Below are 22,332 nucleotides of genomic sequence, written 5' to 3' on the forward strand. Positions count from 1 at the left end.
AGTCAGGCAACTGTAGAGCAATGGCTTCATCTAAGGATGTTTTTTAGTAAATTATGAACACTTTTGCGGTGTTTGGAGGCTTTTGTGAAATGTTTTCCTTATATTGCAACCATTATTTTCTGTCGGCTCTGGTTTCAGTTTAAAGTAAAATATCAGGAGCACATTTGAATATCTTGATTGTAAGCTACCCTTCGAGAGACCATGTCAGGAATGCTGTGTACTGGAGTCACTAATGTCCTGTATGTTCAGTTGACATTGTTAAGGTTGTATTTTGGATGCATTTTTTCAAGACATGTGATTAGTTTTTTTTTTTTCTTCCGGGAGAAGCAGAGGGTTGGGGGTAAGAATTAGCAACAAAAAACAAATAGAGATGTTCCAAAAGCAATAGTATGTTAAACAGAATCCTCTTTACATCTAATTAACATCTAGGTATCTCATTTTTGGTATACAAAATGGCAAAACATATACATTTTGTTCTCCTAACTAGTCTAGAAGCTGTGAATTAATAAATGCTGGCTATTCTGCTGTTGCTGTAAACACGACAATGATGTTGAGTGGCAGGTATTACTCAAGGACAAGATCAGTGCTTTCTCAAAATCCTTGGCTGTATTTCTTTGGAGAATAGAGATGGCGTACTTCATGAAAGTAGAATCACATGGTAATGTAATAGGCCCATCACTTGTCAATCCAAACTCTTCTTCTGCCATTTGAAAGAGCTGTGTAACAAAATCGCTCTTGAGAAACGATAAGGGAATCATAAATCTTTCACCATCTATTGTGTAAACGATGAAATGACCCTTATCCGCAACTTTTGATGCTGGCCATGATATTCTCTTTCTGCTAGCTGCTGCTAGCTTTTGCCACTTTCTTGCCATTTTTATCAGTTTCTTTGAACTGATCATGTTTTCTGAAGTTTGAAAGACCGAGAGTGTGAGATTGAAATATGAATTAGAAGGAGGTAGATACTTGGACAAGTAGTTTGGTTTGAGGGATTTTTGAGAAGTAGCAAGGCTTTATAGCTCTTAGCAAATGACATGATTTTAATGGTGCTTGTATTTTTTTGGAAGCAAGACCACGTGGATGTTGGTCCTAGAAATCCTGTTAAGCAGGTGGGCATGTTGGATTTGGTTTTGCTTGAACTCCCTTGTGAGATACTATTAAGCTGTTGTGAGTTGGCATATTAAACCCCAAAGTGTAGGTAAGTTGGAAATTCCTTGAGAGCCACATAAGTAAATTGTTTTGACAAAACAAAGATAGCCTGTAGATTTTCCCGTCCCCCACCCCCCCTCTCCCCACCCTCTCGTCAGGTCGTGCTTGCAATCTTGCATGGATTCTTTTTGCAACTGTACTGCAATGTAGGCCATTGTATTGATAGTCATGACTCTAGACTAGCAAGTTAACATCGTAAATATGATAAGTGCAGAGTAGAGAAATTTGGAAGTCATTCTTTTCTACGACTGTCCTTGTTTGGTGTTCCTTATAGCAACTATTGATTACTGCCTCTTGTCAGCAAACCTTCTTGATGGCTTGTTCTGCCCATTTGCCAAACTGAAGCTCATCACGTCCGTACTATGCTTTAAACCTGCTTCTCATAAGTTGATCATCATTTAAGGATCCGTTGCTCTTAAACTGGTAAATCTTTACACCTGTTTCGTCCAATCTTCCTCATTCAATACTTACAAGAATACTAGTCATCCTATTCTACCCAGATGTTTTGCTGCTCTTGGTTCTTCCTTGTCCTGTTATGACAAGCTGCTGTTTTCATTGTTACTTAATGTTTTTGTTTGGTGATTAAAATTAAGGGAAGAATGATGTAGAAATAACCCTCATCTCCCAAGGTTAACATAAAAAATCATAGCAGCAAAGAGTGTATTAATCTCATCCTCCTCCAAATTGACATTAGACGAACAATTATACAAATCTGCTATCATAAGTAGAGCTGTCAATTCGGGTAAACGGGTTGGGTTTTGATCGGGTAAAGAGTGAGTCGGGTCAATTCAGATTAATAATATAACTTATGCGGGTCGGGTTTGGGTTGGGTCATGCTTGAGTCAGGTCACGTCGGGTCATGCTTCTTATCGGGTTTGGGTCAGGTTAATAACAGGTCGGGTTACATTCGAGTCGGGTGAACAATAGGTCGGGTTTAATTCGGGTTTTCACGGGTTAAAATGGGTTAGGGTAATTCTCGGGTTCGAGTCGGGTTCGGTTCAAGTCAATAATTTGCGGGTTAGAATCATGTCGGGTCAATCTCGGGTTTGAGTCGGGTTCGATTCAAGTCAATAATTTGCGGATTATAATCAGGTCGGGTCATTTTCTAGTCGGGTCATTTTCTAGTCGGGTCATTCTCGGGTTCAAGTCAATAATTTACGGGTTATAATCAGGATGGGTCATTTCCAAGTCGGGTCATTCTCGGATTCAAGTCGGGTTATGTTCAAGTCATTAATTTGCAGGTTACAATCAGGTCGGGTCCTTTCTAAGTCAGTTCATATTCAGGTTCAACTAACTATAAATAGATAATTATCATTTTTATCAAGCTAATTATTTCTTTTGACTATAATATACATGGCAATATACTAGGGAATTATAGTCTACAATTTAGGAAGATAATTATCTCCTTGACCATACAACAAATATGTATTATATTTAACTCTTAAATTTGAGGATGGTGCTCCTTTCTTTTGCTGGCGAGAACCGACTTGGTCCCCCAAGACAAAATGCTTTGATCAACAATAATAAGGTGGTCTAAATTGCATTTAAGTTGATTTGAAATCGGGTCAGGAACAATTTGGGTTGAATTTAGGTCGGGTCCATAATAGGGGTGTTCAAAAATACCCGACCCGGTTGACCCGCTAACCCGACAGATTTTAGCGGTTATTTTTGTTGTTTTTTTCAAAATTAGCGGGTCGGGTACCCGACCCAGTAAAACTGAGATTTAGCGGGTCGGGTCATTGGCCGCCCTTTTTGTGTTTGACGGGTACCCGCTGACCCGCTAAGCTTTTTTTTTTTATTTATTTATTTATTTTTTTTATATATAATATATATATATTGCTAGAAAATTAGGGTTTTATGCACAGTCGTCACTCACTCTCTCTCCTTCAAGCACCCACCTTTCTCTCTCCTTTAAGCAGCACCCACCTCTCTCTCTCTCCTTCAAGCACCCACCTCTCTCTCTCTCCTTCATTCATCTTTCTCTCTCCTTCACTCACCTATTGCAAATAAACAATTTCATTGCAAACATCAAGAGCAAAGCCTTCATCAACCCAAAAAATCGAACCACTGCACGCATCGTCGGAGATAGGCTTGCTGGAAACCGCGCGGCCGAGCTTTAGTTGCTGGAAATAGTCGGAGATAAGCCATAGCCGAGCTTTAGTTGTGGACTTGCGGGCCTATTCATCCTCCAAGAAAGATCCTTGTCAAGTTCAATTTGATAATTTAACTCTTATTAATGTTAGAAATCTTATGATTTCTCTAATATTTTGCTCAAATTTGCTAAGATCCAATTGACATAAATTCTCAATGATTCTTCATTTGTGAATGTTTAAAGTGTTTTTCTATTTTATCTCTATAAGAAGTATATTATTTGTGGTTGTATGCTTGTATCTAAATTTTATGTTCTCAATTTCTTTTAATTCCTTAGTTGAATCTTAATTATCTTCAATTTGTGTACAAGAGTATTTTTTTTTTTTTTTAATGCTTTCAAATGCAAATATTAAACTTTATTTATTTATTTAATTTTTTTTTTTTTTACTTTTATTCGAGTACCCTCTGACCCGACCCGGGAATTTCTGGTACCCATTAACGGGTACCCAGATTTCTCGGGTCGGGTCATGGGCTGAGTATTTGACTACCCGAAACCTTGGGTACCCGCATTTCCGGGTACCCGAAATCCCGGGTACCCGGATTTGAACACCCCTAGTCAATAACAAGTCATGTTAATTTCGAGTCAGGTTAGTAACAAATCGGGTTGAATTTTTGGGTTGGGTAAGTAATAGGTATGGTAAAATTCGGGTCAGGTCAATAACAAGTCAGGTTGAATTTGGGTAAGTTCAATAACAAGTCGGGTCGATTTCGAGTCGAGTTTGTAACAAGTTGGGTTAAATTAGGGTCGGGTCGAATTCAGGCCAGGTTCGTAACAAGTCGAGTAAAATTTGGGTTTTGACGGGTTAAATCGGGTTTTGGTCAATTTCGGTTCAAGTTGGGTTCGGTGCAAGTTAATTTAATTGGCCGTTGTAAACCGGCAAATCGGTGCAAGTTGTAAGCCGGTAAATTGGCCGTTTTAAAAGCAAATTGAGTGGTTCCACACACTCAATTTGACTCCCGGAGAGTATTAGAGACCATGGTAAACATTTCTGCAATTTTTATTTTCGGGCGAAAAAAAAAGTAAAAAAATTCCGAAGTTGAAGGCTAATATCCACGTTTTTTGAGAAATTTTGGAGGTTTCGGGCCTCTGTATCGAAAAGGTTTGAAATTCTAGGGAATAACTCTCGGGGTCATATAATGTCGTTTGGAACCATATATGATCATTATTTGTTGTCATAAATGTTCGAGGTAGACTTAGTTAATGAAATCAGTGCAAGTTAAAAAACCTGTAAATTGGTCGTTTAAAGCCAAATTGGATGTTTCGAGGCCCGGTTTTGAAAAGTTTTGAGATTTAAGGGGATACATCTCGGGGTCATATAATGTCGTTTGGAACCATATATGATTATTATATGATGTCATAAATGTTCGTTGTAAGGTTAAGTTAATTTAATCGGTGCAAGTTGTAAACCAGTAAATTGACCGTTTAAAGACAAATAGAATTGTTTCACCCTCCCAATTGGACTCATGGAGGGTTTTAGGGACCATGGTAAACATTTTGGCCATTTTTATTTCTAGCCGAAGAAAAGTAAAAAAATTCCAAAATTAAAGGCTAATATACACGTTTTTAGAGAAATTTTTTAGGTTTTGGGGCCCGGCGTCGAAAAGTCTTTAGATTTTAGGGGATACATCTCAGGGTCATATAATGCCGTTTGGAACCATAAATAATCATTATATGTTGTTATAAATGTTCGAGGCAGGCTTGAGTTAATCAAATCAGTACATGTTGTAAATCGGTAATTTGGCCGTTTAAAGGCAAATTGGATAATTCCACTAAGCCAATTGGGCTCCCAGAGGGTATTAGGGACCAAGGTAGATATTTTTGGCAATTTTTATTTTCGGGCGAAAAAAGTAAAAAAAATTCCAAAATTAAAGGCTAATATCCACGGTTTTTGAGAAATTTTTGAGGTTTCGGGGCCCAGTGCCAAATAGGCTTAAGATTTTAGGGTATACATCTCGGTGTCATATAATGGCGTTTGGAACCATATATGATCATAATATGTTGTCTTAAATGTTCGTGGTAGGCTTGAATCAATGAAATTAGTGCAAGTTTTAAATCGGTAAATTGACCGTTTAAAGGACAAATTGGATGATTCCACCTAACTATTTGGACTCCTAGAGGGTATTAGAGACCATTGTAAACATTTCGGCAATTTTTATTTCCGGACAAAAAAAAGTCACAAAATTACAAAATTGAAGGCTAATATCCACACTTTTTAAGAAATTTTGGAGGTTTTGGGGCCTAGTGTTGAAAAGTCTTGAAATTCTGTGGGATATATCTGGGTCATATAATGCCGTTTGGAACCATATATGACCATTATTTGTTGTTATAAATGTTTGTATTAGGCTTGAGTTAATGAAATTTGTGCAAGTTATAAACCTGTAAACTGGTCGTTTAAAGCCAAATTGGTTGGTTCCACCCACTCAATTGGACTTCGGCTGGTATTAACGATCATGGTAAACATTTCAGCAATTTTTATTTTCGGGCGAAAAAAGTAAAAAATTCCAAAATTGAAATCCTCGCTTTTTGAGAAATTTGAGTTGTTTCGAGGCCCGGTGTCGAAAAGTTTTGAGATTGAAGGGGATACATCTCAGGGTCATATAATGCCGTTTGGAATCATATATGATCATTATATGTTGTTATTAATGTTCGTAGTAAGCTTGAGTTAATTAAATTAGTGCAAGTTGTACACCGTTTAATTGGCCGTTTAAAGGCAAATAGAATGGTTCTACACACCCAATTGGACTTCCGGAGGGTATTAGGGAGCATGGTAAACATTTTGGCAATTTTTATTTCCGGGCGAAAAAAAGTAAAAAAATTCCGAAATTGAAGGCTAATATCCATGTTTTTTGAGAATTTTCGAAGGTTCCAGGCTAGTGTCGAAATGAAATGAGATTTTAGGGGATACATCTGGGGTCATATAATGCCGTTTGAAACTATATATGATTAATATATGTTGTCATAAATGTTCGTGAGAGCACTCACATCAGTGAGCATTTTTTTGCTCATGAGCAAAAATGGTGAGCAAATTTGTTAAAAATGGTTCCCCATCAATGAGCATATTGAAAAATGCTCATGAGCATTTCTAATTTTGCTCATCCTATGAGCAAATTTGAGGATGAACAGTAACTACGTGGGGCCCATCAACTCTCCAATGTCCTTGTCAGCTTCTTCTTCCAATCAGCAAATATTACCGTTTTTAAACGGTAATTAACGGCTATTTTGGAAGATTTATAATTTAAAAAAATAAATAAATTCATCAACGGTTATATATTTTTTTTCTCTACAAATAGAGATCCATTTTGATATATTTTGGTATAATTTCAAAAATCACAAAAACACTATATTATTCTTACTCCCATTTCTAGTGAGATTTATAATTTATAATTGTTTAGCGATTAAAATTTCAATATTATTAATTAATATTTAATAATTGTATTAAGTTAAATAATAGTATAATTGTAATTAGTAGCACTAAAACTTCATTTAACCAAAACATAATTAATAATAATATGGTGATGTGTAAGAGAGAGAAATGTTGGTGGGGTATGTGAAAAAGTAGAAGAGAGATTGATGAGCATTTTTTTTTTTTGCTCACTAGTGGGATAAAAGTTGCTCACAAAAAATGCTCATGGTTGACAAGAGAGAGAAAGTGACTAGAGAGAGAATGAGCAAATTTTTTTTTGCTCACTAGTGTGAGTGCTCTGATAGGCTTGATTTATTGAAATTGGTGCAAGTTGTAAATCGGTAAACTAGTCGTTTAAAAGCAAATTACTTGGTTCCACTCACCCAATTGGACTCCCGGAGGGAATTAGGGACCATGGTAAAAATTTCGGCAAATTTTTTTTTTTTTTTTTTTTTTTTTTTTTTTTTTTTTTTTTTTTTTTTCGGGTGAAAAAAAGTGTAAAAATTCCAAAATTGAAATCTATGCTTTTTGGGAAATTTGGGATTTTTCGAGGCTCGGTGTCGAAAAGTTTTGAGATTTAAGGGAATACATCTCAAGGTTATATAACGTCGTTTGGAACCATATATAATCATTATATGTTGTCATAAATGTTCGTAGTAGGCTTGAGTTAATTTAATCGGTGCAAGCTGTAAACCGGTAAATTGACTGTTTAAAGGTAAATAGGATGGTTCAACCCACCCAATTGGACTTCCGGAGGATATTAGGGACCATGGTAAACATTTAGGAAATTTTCATTTCCGAGAAAAAAAAGTAAAAATATTCCAAAATTAAAGGCTAATATCCAAGTTTTTTAGAAAATTTTTGCGGTTTTGGGGCCCGGTGTCGAAAAGCCTTTAGATTTTAAGGGATACATCTCGGGTTGATATAATGTTGTTTGGAACCATATATGATCATTATATGTTGTCATAAATGTGTGTTGTAGGCTTGAGTTAATGAAATCGGCGCAAGTTGTAAACTGGTAAATTGGTCGTTTAAAGGCAAACTGGATGGTTCCACCCACCCAATTGGATTCCGGGAGTGTATTTGAGACCATGGTAAACATTTCGGCAATTTTTATTTCTGGAAAAAAAAAGTCAAAAAATTCAAAAATTGAAGGCTATATCCACGCTTTTTGAGAATTTTTGGAGTTTTCAAGGCCTAGTGTCGAAAAGTCTTGAAATTTTAGGGGATACATCTCGGGATCATATAATGTTATTTGGAACCATATATGATCATTATTTGTTGTCATAAATGTTCGTGGTAGGCTTGAATTATTGAAATCGGTGCAAGTTGTAAACCGGTAAATGGTTGTTTAAATGCAAATTGGATGGTTCCACCCACCCAATGGGACTCCCGGACGGTATTAGGGATTATGGTAAACATTTCGGCATTTTTATTTTCGGACGAAAAAAAATCAAAAATTTCCAAAATTGAAGGCTAACATCCATGCTTTTTGAGAAATTTCTAATGATTCGGGGCCCGGTGCCGAAAAGCATTGAGATTTAACGGGATACATCTCGGGGTCATATAATGCCGTTTGGATCCATATATGATCATTATATGTTGTCATAAGTGTTTGTGGTTAGTTTAAGTTAATGAAATTGGTGCAAATTGTAAACCGGTAAATTGGTCGTTTAAAGGAAAATTGGATGGTTCCACCCAGCCAATTGGACTCCGGAGGATATTAGGGACCATTGTAAACATTTTGGAAATTTTTATTTACGGGTGAAAAAAAGTTAAAAAATTCCAAAATTGAAGGCTAATATCAACGTCTTTTGAGAAATTTTGGTGGTTTCGGGTAGAACTTTCACTTCGGGTAAACGGGTCGGGTTTGGGTCGCGTCAACTCGGGTTGGGTCAATTCGGATTAATTCCATAACCTGTGCCAGTCGGGTTTGGGTTGGGTCATGCTTGAGTCGTGTCATGTCGGGTCATACTTCTTTTGGTTTTGGGTCGGGTTAATAACAGGTCGGGTTACATTTGGGTCGGGTGAACAATAGGTCGGGTTTAATTCGGGTTAAAACGGGTTAGGGTAATTCTCGGGTTCGATTCGAGTTCGGTTCAAGTCAATAATTTGCGGGTTAGAATCAGGTTGGGTCATTCTCGGGTTTGAGTCAGATTCGGTTCAAGTTAATAATTTGCGGGTCATAATCAGGTTGGGTCATGCTCGGGTTCAAATCAATATTTTGCGGGTTACAATCAGGTTGGGTCATTTCTAAGTCGGGTCATTCTCGGTGTTAAGTCGGGTTATGTTCAATTCAATAATTTGCAGGTTAAATAATGAGGTAGGGTCATTTCCAAGTCAGGTCATATTCGAGTTCAACTAACTATAAATAGATAATTATCATTTTTATCAAGCTAATTATTTTCTTTGACTATAATATATATGACAATATACTAGGGAACTATAGTTTATAATTTAGGAAGATAATTATCTCCTTTGACCATACAACAAATATATACTATATTTAACTCTTAAATTTGAGGTTGAATTTAGGTCGGGTCAATAACAAGTCGTGTTGATTTCGAGTCGGGTTTGTAACAGATCGGGTTGATTTTTTGGTCGGGTTAGTAATAGGTCCGGTAAAATTCGGGTCTGGTCAATAACAAGTCGGGTTGAATTTGGGTCAGGTCAATAACAAGTCAGGTTGGGTTAAATTTGGGTCGGGTTAGGAGCGGGTCGGGTTGAATTCAGGTTAGGTTAGTAACAAGTCGGGTTAAATTCGGGTTTTGACGGGTTAAAACGGGTTTGGTTTAATTTTGGTTCAAGTCGGGTTCGGTTCATGTCAATAATTTACGGGTTACATTCGGGTCGGGTCATCTCCAGGTCAGTTCATATTCGGGTTCGGGTCTTACATACTCGAGTCAACTTGTGTCTAGGGTTGGTTTCAAGTCGGGTCAGGTCGGGTTTGGGTCACCATTTTTTCGGGTTCAGATGGGTCGGTTAATAATCGGGTTTGAGTCGATATTTCGGGTCGGGTTAACTTTTGACTGCTCTAATCATAAGTATACTATCATAGCGGGTGAGATGTGAGAGCATAATACCATCGATTATTAAAGTTCAAAGTTGGCTAGCTGGATGGGTAACTATTACTCTGATAGAGTCTGGTCTGCCTGTAAGTTCTAAGACTGAGCTTATACTTCAGTAAGTAGTAGATGTCATTTTTTATGTAGTCTGATTATAGTATACATGTTCTATTAACTGCTTCTATGCAAGGTCACAACTCAAATCTTTATGTCCTTGCTACTCTACTGCTGTTAACTATAATGAACTGAAGGGATTGCTTGAAAGTTTGTTTGTAATAACTTATAAAAGTTTAATTCAGTTCACCACTTCAATTTCTTTCAAACTACCTTTTATTCCAGATATTTTTTGGTCTCTTCTGATTAAAATTTTAGCCTATTCCATTCTTTGTTAATCAATGACAGTTCCTGTAATAAGGTAAACAAGAACAAATTGCTAATATTGCGAGACTGTTGTTTTTAATAATATCCGCAGGAAGTTCCATAAACTCTATCTAGGTATAATTACATAGTATTGTCCTATACAAAAAAAGGAGAAAGGAAATTGTCTTAATTAGAAACTACTGACAAGCAATTGTTGTGTGGTTTGTGTTTGATGTTCATATGACAATGATAAGTATCTACAGCTTACTAAGGATGTAATAAGTGCCTTCTCCAATTCTTCAGCTGCATGTTGCTGGATCATAGAGATTGCATACTCCATGAAACTCGAATCACAAGGAAGCGTAATTGGTCCTGTACTTGTAACCCCAAACTCTTCCTCTGCCATTCTCAAGAGCTCTCTGAAAATCTCACTCTTAAGGCATGTCAAGGGTATCATAAACCGCCTACCATCTGTTGTATAGACAACAAAATGGCCTTTATCAGCCAGTGTTCTTGGCCAGGAAATTCTTCTTCTACTAGCGACTGCCATCTTTTGCCACTTTCGTGCCAGTTGAATAAGCTTCTTGGTACTTATCATGTTGTGTTTTCTGTAACAGTGGAAGAGAAAGACCTGGTGTTTCTGAATCAGAAAATTATGTAAGGAAGCGCTAATGTCTGGTTGAAGGAAATAAATTTTTTGAAGATGTTGTAGTGCTTGTTGAAGGAATGAGGCTGTGTTGGATTTTTATAGCTCCAATCCAAGGGCATATCATTTCTTCAAAAAAACAGAACCATGTGAAACTTCAGGTGGGCATGTTTACTTTGTTTGGCTTAGAGCTATCATTAGAATGATTTGAGAACATGTTGGCCAAGTGTGAACCACTCCATGACTCCATGTAGGCCAATTCTTCCTTTCAACTACTACAATATGGAACATGCAATATATAATCCAAGACGGAACTTCTCTAAACCACTACAAGGTGGAGCATTATATAGATGATTAAGGAACAAAGTAACATGGATTGCTTGGACTATCATGGCAGTGATGGTGCATACGGCGAAACTTGGCTTTGTTTTCAATATGATAGTAATTAGTATTGTCAATCCTGTGGTTCATGTAGGCGAGCATTGCCAAATGTTTGAAAGGTCAGCTACTAGATCTGGTATTCTGATATGACAGCAGGACTAAAATTCTAGGATTGCAGTACTAATACTTGGTACCGTAGAGTCTGCATACTACCTCATAGTATCCATCTGTGCTGCATTATACAATTAAGATAGCAGTACTAATACTTAAGGCTAACAATGAATTCATCCCTTTATTATGCTCTCACATCTCACCCGCTATGATAGCAGATTTGTATTACAATTAAGATAATGGATAGGTTTTTTTCCATTATTTTCTGAAGAGTTCTGATTTCTGAAGTTATATATGCTGGATGACATGTATCACCTATTAACAAACTTTAGTCTTGGTTGTTTGACATCCGGAGATCCAAATGGACTTAAGGGTGAATTTTTATTTTTGAAATATATATATCAACTAATGACCTTTAATTTTCTTTTTTAAAATTTAATAATATACTTGCATTTTTCTATACTGATTTTCTGCAAGGTCACAAATAACAAATTTTTTGACTGCATTTGCCTATTGGTTGCTGTAACTTCATAGTTTTTAGGACAGGCTTTCTGTGTCATGTAAGGTGTGCTGAACAATTACTAAATGAAAGCCGCTGTTATAATGTCATGTACTGCTTGATTTGACCAGAACTAGGTCACTGCTTAACTGTATTGTTAGTTCATTTGTTAAGCCTAGTACTATTTGATGTTCTTGTAATTGGAAACTGCTTTCTTTTTCATTGAATATTTTTTCTTCATTCGATGATTCTATAATAAGCTGACTCAGTCGGATGCCAAATATTTCTATAGAGAATAATTTGTGTCGATTGCTAAGTTTATTAGTAATCAGTATAACATATGTAAATGCTTTTGCATTGCAGTTAGAAGCACAGAAAGGAGGATGTATGATGCAGAAATCATCTGTCATTCAGTTAAACTTTACCACTTCAATTAAACAGCTTCCTTTCCTGTAAGTTTTTGTTTTGTTTTTATTAAGCAATATCATTTTCTTTTTATACCATGAAAAGATAAAGGGACTGTGCTAAACTGACCAGATTGTTTGATTTGAACGCATAAAATTTCTATTAATATCTCAGTAATTCTGTACAACTATTCGTATCTACAAAAAGAGGAAAATTTTCTAGAAACTACAGATAAACAATTGTTGACCGGTTTGTTCTTGTTGGTCATTTGACAAAGATGAGTATCTGCAATTTGCGAAGGACATGATCAATGCCCTCTCCAAGTCCTCAGTCATGTGTCTTTGGATCATGGAGATCGCGTACTCCAAGAAACTCGAGTCACAAGGCAACATGATTGGCCCCGTACTTGACACTCCAAACTCTTCCTCGGCAATTCTAAAGAGCTCTCTGAAAATCTCGTTGTTAAGGTATGCCAAAGGAATTACAAATCGCCTCTTATCACTTGAGTAAACAACAAAATGACCCTTCTCTACCACTGATTTTGACCAAGAAATCCTCCTCCTGTTGGCAGCTGCTAATCTTTGCCATTTCTTTGCCATTTTGATAAGCTTCTTAGTACTGATCATTTTTTTTGGGTATTCTGCTAAAGAATTTTAAGTAGAGAATTTATTGACAGTAAGAAGATTGGAATGTTATGAGAAAATTAGCAGTTTGGTTGAGAAATACTTTGGAGAATGATCAAGTTTTATAGCTCCAAACTAGAGACAATTCATTTCAATGTGGGTCACCCATGTTTTCATTCTTTTGAAGCAAGTTCATGTGGATATTCATGGCTGTGTCTGGGCTACTTTTCTATTTGGCATTCATTCTAACAAATTTCGAAATACGTAGGACCAAAGATGTAATTTGATGATTGATATAAGCCTCTTGACAGCAAATTAATTAGATTATCGATGATAGTAGTTGAGAGTGGATACTGCTTTGTTTGGGCTCATCATGTATTCACACTACCAAGCACTTACCAAATAATTAAATGCAGATGTTTAGTTGGCATATGCATCAGAGAACAGCACAATTATGCATATTAGATATTGGATGAAAGAAAAAGCAGAACCATTCAAATTATGATTCTATAATCTAATTGACTGGCTTAGAAGAGGTTCATATTAATTATCAAGAGACATATTTGGGCTACATGATTTTGGATCATCCAAAGCAACAAAAACCTAATCACATGGTTTTGCTTCAAAATATTGAAAACAATGCTGTCACCAATGAAGTGATTTGTCTTCAGCTTGAAGCTATAAATCTGCCCATTCCCTCAACACTTTCCAACCAACTCAATTGCTTAATACTTCATACTCTTCATACTCATCTGTTTCCTCATCTTTGAAAAAAAAATCTCTTCTTACACTCAAAAAATCAATATGATTAGTACAAAGAAGCTCCTCAAGATGGCAAGAAAGTGGCAAAAGATAGCAGCTGCCAGCAGGAAGAGGATCTCCTGGCCGAAACCACTGGCTGATGAGGGTCACTTTGTTGTCTACACAACAGATGGAAAACGATTTACCATTCCTTTGGCTTATCTCAAGAGTGAGATTTTCATAGAGCTTTTCAGAATAGCTGAGGAAGAGTTTGGGTTAACAAGTTCAGGGCCAATTACAGTGCCTTGTGATTCGATTTTCATGGAATACATGATTTCTATGATCCAAAGACGTGTAGCTGTAGATTTAGAAAAGGCATTGATCATGTCATTAGGCAGCTGCAGACACTCATCATTGTCACATGAGCATCAAGAACAAACTAAGCCACACATACTTATTTGCAGTTTCTAGAAAAATTATGTCCTCTTTCGTATATAATGTAGATTATAGAAAATTATTGTAGGCATGAAACAGAAATTTTTTGTAGAAATTAATGAAAGTTTAGAATGAAATCATTCAAATCAAACAACTTTTCCGTTGTATCAATGTTACCTTCTCTTTTACTTATTCATGTTGCATAATATTGATCAATATGGTCACAAAGGAATAGCCTATGTATATTTTTCTAATTGAAGGGGTCATGTTTCGAATCATGTAATAGTTCGAGCAACATAAGTAAATTAGATTAACTGTGTATGCATGGTCCAGTAGCTGGGTTGACAGGAATGTATATAGGACATTTGCATGTTGGATAATAATATTTCAAGTACTTGTCACATGCTTTGGTTCAATTTGAACCCTACTTACAGCTAAACAAGAAACAATCATAAATGTTGCTATATCTACACTTTTTGGCCACAAAACTTTGTCAAATTCAAGCTGTATGATTTCAAGTTTGTCAAACATTAGGACTATTAAAGATAACCTTAGTGCTATATAAGATCCCGTTTGGTTTGATGTAAAATACTTTCAATGAAAATTAGTTTTCATGAAAAACATATTTTCAAGAAAAAACCATAATTGCAAATTAGTTTTCTTTTGTTTGGTTCTATCAAGAAAAGTTATAGTGAAATTTAAAACAGGGGTGGAAATGTGAGGATGGAGGAGCGGAAAGTAAAAAATGAGGTAAGAATGAGGGAAGGAAAATGTAGTTTCCCTTGTTTCATAAAGGAAAATATTTTCCACCTTAAAGGATATAATTTTCCAACATTGGGAAAATTGTTTTCCACCCCTTCACAAACCAAACAAAGAAAAATGAGAAAATATGGAAACTATCATTTTCCATAAAACTTTTTACATCAAACCAAACGGGGCCTAGTACTTCATAAGTAGAATTTCAAAATAAGATGTGCCAGGGAACCGAGAATGTCATTGCAGGTGGAAAATGCCAACAGATTACCTGAAAGTTTTACGAGCAGATTATTAACTTGATTCAATTTATCTAACTAGTTCATTCACTCTTTCAAAAAAAAAAAAAAAAAAAAAAAAAAAAAAAAAAAAAAAAAAGATAACCTAGTTCATTCACCTATTTATGAAGAACAGAAACTCTACAGATATTTGATATCTGGGAAAGAAGTGGTATACACAAATGAGTCCCTAGGTCATTGTAAGTGGGAGATTTATTAGTGAGTTTTTTCCCCCTTCAAGTAAAGCACAAGAGAGTGTCAAGGAAAATTATTGATACATCCCTGGAAGTAGTATTCATTAAAGGTGCTTTTCTTTAAACAATATTCATGTTTTGTACTCTTGCTATATGTACTTCATATTTGCCTAGCTATTGACCCTGTTGGCGTGGATTCCAAATAATTAAGTTGGTATAGTCTTGGAGATAGTACTCTAGACTTGGAATTTGTTTTTTTTTTTTTTTCAGGTTCTTGTGTATTCTGCAAAAATTATTGCTATTGGCTTGCAATCCTCTTGTGTATTCTGCAAAAAATTATTGCTATTGGCTTGCAATCACCTATAGTAGCTGATATGGTATTGATCACTACCTAAAATTGGTTTTCACAAAATGATATTCCCTTGGATTTACTAGGCAGTAGTTGTTGTTGTCCTTGTTAGAATTTGTTCCATGCACCATAACGAGCCTAAGAAAGAAGGATGTTGTCAATGTTAAAACAATGAATTTGAATAACTTATCTAAGAATTCTCATTATCTATCTAGGTAAAATTGTACATGTTTGTTACAAAATTAATACAGAACAAAATTGGTTTCTAGAAACTACAAATAAGTAATTGTTGATAGCTTTGTTGTTGATGTTGTTGTAACAATGATGAGTATTTGCAGTTAGCCAAGGACATGATCAATGCCTTCTCCAAGTCTTCAGCTACATGTCTTTGAATCATGGAGATTGCATACTCCATTAAGTTTGAATCACAAGGTAGCATAATTGGCCCTGAACTTGCTACTCCAAACTCTTCTTCAGCGATTCTGAAGAGCTCTCTGAAGATCTCACTCTCCAGGTAGTCTAAAGGGATCATAAACCGTTTTTTATCACTGGTGTAAACAACAAAGTGACCCTTATCAGCCACATATCTTGATCTAGAGATCCTCTTTCTGCTGGCAGCGGCTATTTTTTGCCATTTTCTTGCCATTTTGATAAGCTTCTTAGTACTAATCATATTGTTGATTCACAAGTGTAGGAAGGAGAACTGTTTGAAGACGAGAAATGTATTTGGAGGATTTTGACGAGAAACTGAAGAGTGATTGGTTGTGAAGTCTTTCGGAAATGATCTAGTTTTTATAGCATCAAGATAAAGACATCACTTTCGACGTGGGACTGCTTGTTTTCATTCTTCAGATGCAAGTTCATGTGGATATTCAGGTGGGCATGTCTAGTTTACATTACTATTTGGTATTCATTTTGACAGATCTTGGAACATGTTGGCCAAAGTTGTCACTTGATAAAGGCTGCAAACAAATGGGCTGGCTGGCAATAATGTAGATTATAGAATAATTTTGGGTGAATTTTCATTTGTTTTGGATAAGTTGATTCATACGAAGTATTTGTGGCATAGCCTCTAGTAGATTTCTGTGGGAAAATAGGTCTATTTGACACCCAAAGCATTTTGAATACCCTATTGTCGTGGCTGTGGAATTTGTCTGATGATTCGACCCATTGATATGCTGCTGTAAATAGTTGTAAATATAAAATCTAAAAGGGATGTATACTTTGAGCTAACCAAGCAAAAGATGTTGAGCTTACTCATATTCTAGCTGGCATGGACTTCAATTATGAATATTTGGTGAAACTTGTCTTTGTTTTATGCAATTTAATGGTGCATAAACTTTTTATTCATAATTGTATAGAACTTGAGCTGAGCCTGCTATGTGATAGGAACTGTAAAATTATATAAAATTCCCTATCATATTTTTAGGTTTTTTTTTTCTTTTTCCTGTGGTGTAGTGTGTAGATAGGGTGGTTCAACTCAAAGCACAAGCATGTGCATGTTATAAATTAAAGTCATTCAATTATGGAAAATGCAAATGTCTTTTTATGTTGTCTATTAATCCTTGGGTAGGTCATACCTATGTTGCTTGAATTATTCTTCTTTTTGTTTTCTTTACTTTTCTTTCTTTCTTTTTTTTTCTTTTTTTTCTTTTTTTTTATTATTATTTTTTTTTCCATGCAAGTTAGTATGACCACCATGAGGATATGCATTTTTCTGTGACCCTTCTAATAGATTGAAAATATACTTTGTGTAAATTTCCTACAATTGTCGGGTAATTTCTGTAAAATGCCACAATGAAGTGAAGGGGGGAAATTAATCCCACGGCAAAACTGTTAAAATTGAACAATTTTTCTGGATCTTCATCACCTTTAATTTCTATGAATAATTGAAGTATTAGTATATGTTTTGTACATAAAGGGAAACAGAAAAAAAATTTATTCCCCTAGAAACTACATACATACAACTGTGGATTAGTTTGTTCTCGACATATTTGTGACTGTGATGAGTAACTGCAGTTAGCTAAGGACATGATTACTGCATTCTTCAAGTCGTCTGCTACACTTCTTTGAATCATAGAGATTGCATACTCCATAAATTTTGAATCACAAGGCAGTGTAATTGGCCCCGAACTTGTAACTCCAAACTCTTCCTCGGCTATTCTGAGGAGCTCTATGAAAAGCTCGCTCTTCAAATATGTTAAAGGAATCATAAATCGTCTACCATCAATTGTGTAGACTACGAAATGACCCTCATTAGCCACTTGTCGTGGCCAGGAGATCCTCTTCCTGCTAGCGGCTGCTATTTTTTGCCACTTTTTTGCCATCTTGATAAGCTTCTTTGTGCTGATCATGTTGGGAATTTTGAGAAGTAAATGAGAAAATTTTCGAAGATGAGAAGGTTTTGAAATCTAATTAAACAAGGAATTTAGCAGTTCTTAGTTGGGATGAGTTATGGAAATGGTTAGGTTTTATAGCTTGAACTTGTAGATATTTTAAATTATTGGTGGCTAGACTTGTTCTCATAATTTGGATGCTAAACCATGTGGCTATGGTCTTGTTGCTTTGAATTATCTGCTTATCTCAAAACATGTAGTCCAAAGATGTCTCAAGATATTATTGATGTAAGCCTCTCCAGCCACTCGATTAAATTTTTAGTGTGTTTAGATTGGTGGTTGTACACTGTTGCCTCTTTTTTTTTTTTTTCCTCTGTTATCTTCAATTGCTTTGTATATTATACTCCCTCTGCGACTGTCCTCAAATAAAAATTGTCGAGTGGGGTTTGGTTGATTAAAGGTAATTTTGTTTTAATGATAATTAAAAAAAAAAAAAAAAAAAAAAAAAGAGGTAGAGGGGTTTAGTTGATTAAAAGTGAGAAAATAAGTTGATAAAAGTTGAAATGAGACTTTTATTTAGAGACAAGGGTGAAGTGAGACTTTTATTTGGGGACGATATCTAATTAATCTGCATGGTTATAGTATACTAGGCATTGATCTTTTTATTCCATATAAGATACACTGCAAACCTACGAAACTAAGATTACTTCTGTTATATATCATAATGTAAAGCTATATCTGACATGGAATGAGGGCTGCTGTTGTTATACTTCATGTCAACATATATGCTGACTGTGTTATTCATATGCATCTAATTTTTCTGATTTTGAAATGTACTATAGATCTACCAGCTGGTCTGTAAATTACTAAATTCAAATTGTAGGTCTTTGTACAAGAATGATTTTAAGACATGAATTTTGAATTATGGTGAGATGAATGCCAATTATATTCCTTAAGGTGAAGAATGTTGTTGATTGTTTGGTATCATTCTTGATTGAAGATCAACTCTCATGTAGATGCTGCATGGTTGATAATTAAAACATTGAACATCTGCTACAATATTGTTATTAGACAGTAATTTCTTATTTAGTTCATATTTGCTGCATTAAAACCTCCTTCCCTGTAAGTGCTTATATGTTTCTTTCTTTTAGGTGTGATATTGTTGATCATTTGCAGTTACCATGTGCCTAGAAAAAATGTTGCTAAAATAACCAAACTGTTTGATATGAAATTTTGCTAGATATTTCATTAACTTTCTCTTGGTAAATTTGTACAACTGTATACTTTCTACAAAAAAAAAAAGCTAGGAAATGTGTCTAAAAACTACAGATGAACAATTGTTGGTTAGTTTGTACTTGAGAATTATTTGACAATGATGAGTGTCTACAGGTGGCTAAGGACATGATTAATGCCTTCTCCAAGTCTTCTGCAACATTCCTTTGAATCATGGAGATTGCGTACTCCATGAAAATTGAATCACACGGCAACATAATTGGCCCTGAACTTACTACTCCAAACTCTTCCTCTGCCATTTTTAGGAGCTCTGTGAATATCTCGCTCTTGAGGTATGTCAGAGGAATCATGAACCGTTTTTCATCGCTTGTATAGACGACAAAGTGACCCTTTTCAGTCACTTGTCTTGACCAGGAAATCCTTCTTCTCCTTGCAGCTGTTAATTTTTGCCACTTCCTCACCATTTTAATGAGCTTCTTAGTACTGATCATACTGAGGAGTTTTTTTAAGTGAAGAAAGTAGGAAGTTTTTTAAAGATGAGAAATTGATTTGAATTGTAATGAGGGATTAAGCTGTGTTTAGTTGGAGAATGCTTTCGGAAAATGATCAAGTTTTATAGCTCCAACCTGAAGACATATCACTTCATCATTATCAGCCTTGTTTTCTATCTTTCGAAGCAGTCATGTTAATATTCAGGTGGCCTTGTCTGGTATACTTTTCCTTCAGACAATTCTATATTATATGACTGAGCTTAGAACATATAGGCCAAACATGTTGCTTGATAATTGAAAGAGTCTCTTGGCAACCACTAATTTGATTATACTGTAAACAACCTTCTTCAATACTTTCCATGTACTCGCCAACTAATTAAATGCAGATGTTTGGGCCTCCGTATGCATCAGAGGACAACATTATAATGCAGATTGATTGAGTGGTTGAGCACTTGAGAAGAGGCTCGTATATATTATCAAGAGACATCTTTGGGCTACATTGTTTTGGGGTCACCCAATGCAACACAAACTTTATTACCGCGTGGTTCTGTTTCCAACTGTTGAGAACAAGGCTGTCATCAATGAAGTTATCTGTCATCAGTTTGAAGCTATAAAACTTGAGCATTTCCTCAGCTCTTTCCAACAAGTAAACAGCCAAGTAAACAGCTATATCTTCGATCTCTTTGATTATAATTTTTTTTCTCATAAAAAAATTCTTTCTTTCCACCACTCTTAAAACCCACAACATGATCAGTACAAAGAAGCTTCTCAAGATGGCAAGAAAATGGCGAAAGATAGCAGCCGCCAGCAGGAAGAGGATCTCTTGGCCGCAACTAATGGCTAATGAGGGTCATTTTGTTGTCTACACAGCAGATGGAAAAAGGTTTATGATACCTTTGACATATCTCAAGAGTGAGATATTCATAGAGCTCTTCAGAATTGCCGAGGAAGAGTATGGAGTAACAAGTTCAGGGCCAATTAGGCTGCCATGTGATTCGAAATTTATGGAATACACCATCTCTATGGTCCAAAGATGTGTAGCCAAGGAATTGGAGAAAGCATTAATTACATCCTTAGTTAGCTGCAAATACTCATTGTCACATGAACATCAAGAACAAACTAACCCACAAATGTTTGTATGTAGTTTCTAGAAAAATTTTGTTTCCTCTTTTGTATTTGTTGAACATATACATAGTGTAAATTTACTTAGAAAGTTGATGAAAAAAGTTCAGAGAAAATTCTTTTGATCCAAACAGTTTTCCTATTGCAATCATATGCCCTTCTCTATATTTTACTTAAATTGTACATGGTATTAACCGGAAATTGCTCAGTATTCACAAAGAAATATCCTGCAATTTGTTTTTCAGAGAGCTTCGTGTGTTCTGATCTAATTTGAAGGACTGAAACAATTTATCAACTGAAAGAACATCCTTGGTACAGTAATGATCATGATTGTTTACATCTAAATTACCCAGGTAATAAAGGGTGTATACATTAGGACATATTGCAAAAAGATAAAATCGCTTTCCATTGTAAAAAAATTGTATGTCTTGTTTGAAGAATTTGCAAAGGTCTTATAAGGTGAAACCCAAGACTTAGGACTAAATCTCGTCTCAGTTTCATCCCTTTGTAGAGCGTATGTCTTGTATAAACATAGGTAACTAATTCTGATTTCTTTCTAATTTAAGCTACTTGTTAATTATCAGTATATGCTTATGACCATTGGACCTTTAGAAGTAGTTGACCAAAACTACCAGAGAATGTAGGCTATTCCTTTGTTGATCATTTGCAATTTAAAGTTATAAACCATGCTCTATGAAGTGAAGAGGTACAGGAGAATTTAAGGGCAGATCGTTAGGAAAGTGGAACAATTAATATGAAATAATATAAGAATTTGTATTATCTGTTCAGGCAAAATTGTATTGTACATATCTGCTACCAAAATTAAAAAAAAAAAATAAAAAATTCTAGAAACTGCAGATAAGCAATTGTTGACTAATATGTTGTTGATTCTCATGTGACAATGATGAGTATCTGCAATTATCCAAGGACATGATCAATGCCTTCTCTAAGTCCTCAGCTACATGTCTTTGGATCATAGAGATCGCGTACTCCATGAAAACTGAATCACAAGGCAGCATGATTGGCCCTGAACTTGACACTCCAAATTCTTCTTCGGCTATTCTGAAGAGCTCTCTGAAAATCTCGCTGTTAAGATATGCCAAAGGAATCATAAACCGTTTTTTATCACTTGTGTAAACAACAAAGTGACCTTTCTCGGCCACTGGTCTTGGCCAAGAAATTCTCTTTCTGCCTGCAGCTGCTAGTCTTTGCCATTTCCTTGCCATGTTGACAAGTTTCTTTGTACTGATCATTTTGTTGGTTTTCCCTTTTCAGAAAGAAAAAGTAGAAGAAAGTTTGTTTAAGCTGCTGAGAAAGGCTTTGGAATGTAAAGAGGAATTGAAGTTAGGTGTGATGGGTTGAGAAAGGCTTTGAAGAATGATCGAGTTTTATAGCTCCAAGCTAAAGGCATATCGCGTCATGGTGGGACTGCCTTGTATTCATTCTTTGGAGGCAAGTTCATGTGGATATACTTATTAACAGGATATTCAGGTGGGTTTGTCTGATTTACTGTTCAATATTGCAAACGTTTTGACAGATTTCAGGT

The 22,332-nt window shown here is 35.6% G+C and overlaps 5 pseudogenes; 1 reads left to right on the forward strand and 4 right to left on the reverse strand.

Annotated features, from left to right (window-relative positions):
* Positions 1 to 488: 488 nt before the first annotated feature.
* Positions 489 to 875, reverse strand: LOC145558111 (auxin-responsive protein SAUR67 pseudogene; annotated as a pseudogene).
* Positions 876 to 13,385: 12,510 nt separating this feature from the next.
* Positions 13,386 to 14,409, forward strand: LOC145559129 (auxin-responsive protein SAUR64 pseudogene; annotated as a pseudogene).
* A 1,460-nt stretch (positions 14,410 to 15,869) lies between these two features.
* Positions 15,870 to 16,250, reverse strand: LOC145558112 (auxin-responsive protein SAUR67 pseudogene; annotated as a pseudogene).
* A 1,196-nt stretch (positions 16,251 to 17,446) lies between these two features.
* Positions 17,447 to 18,145, reverse strand: LOC145559130 (auxin-responsive protein SAUR64 pseudogene; annotated as a pseudogene).
* Positions 18,146 to 18,282: 137 nt separating this feature from the next.
* LOC145558113 (uncharacterized) lies at positions 18,283 to 22,012 on the reverse strand (annotated as a pseudogene).
* Positions 22,013 to 22,332: the final 320 nt, after the last annotated feature.

This window comes from Chenopodium album, chromosome 9 (assembly GCF_948465745.1).
Source record: "Chenopodium album chromosome 9, dcCheAlbu1.1, whole genome shotgun sequence".
Classification (NCBI taxonomy): Eukaryota; Viridiplantae; Streptophyta; class Magnoliopsida; order Caryophyllales; family Amaranthaceae; genus Chenopodium; species Chenopodium album.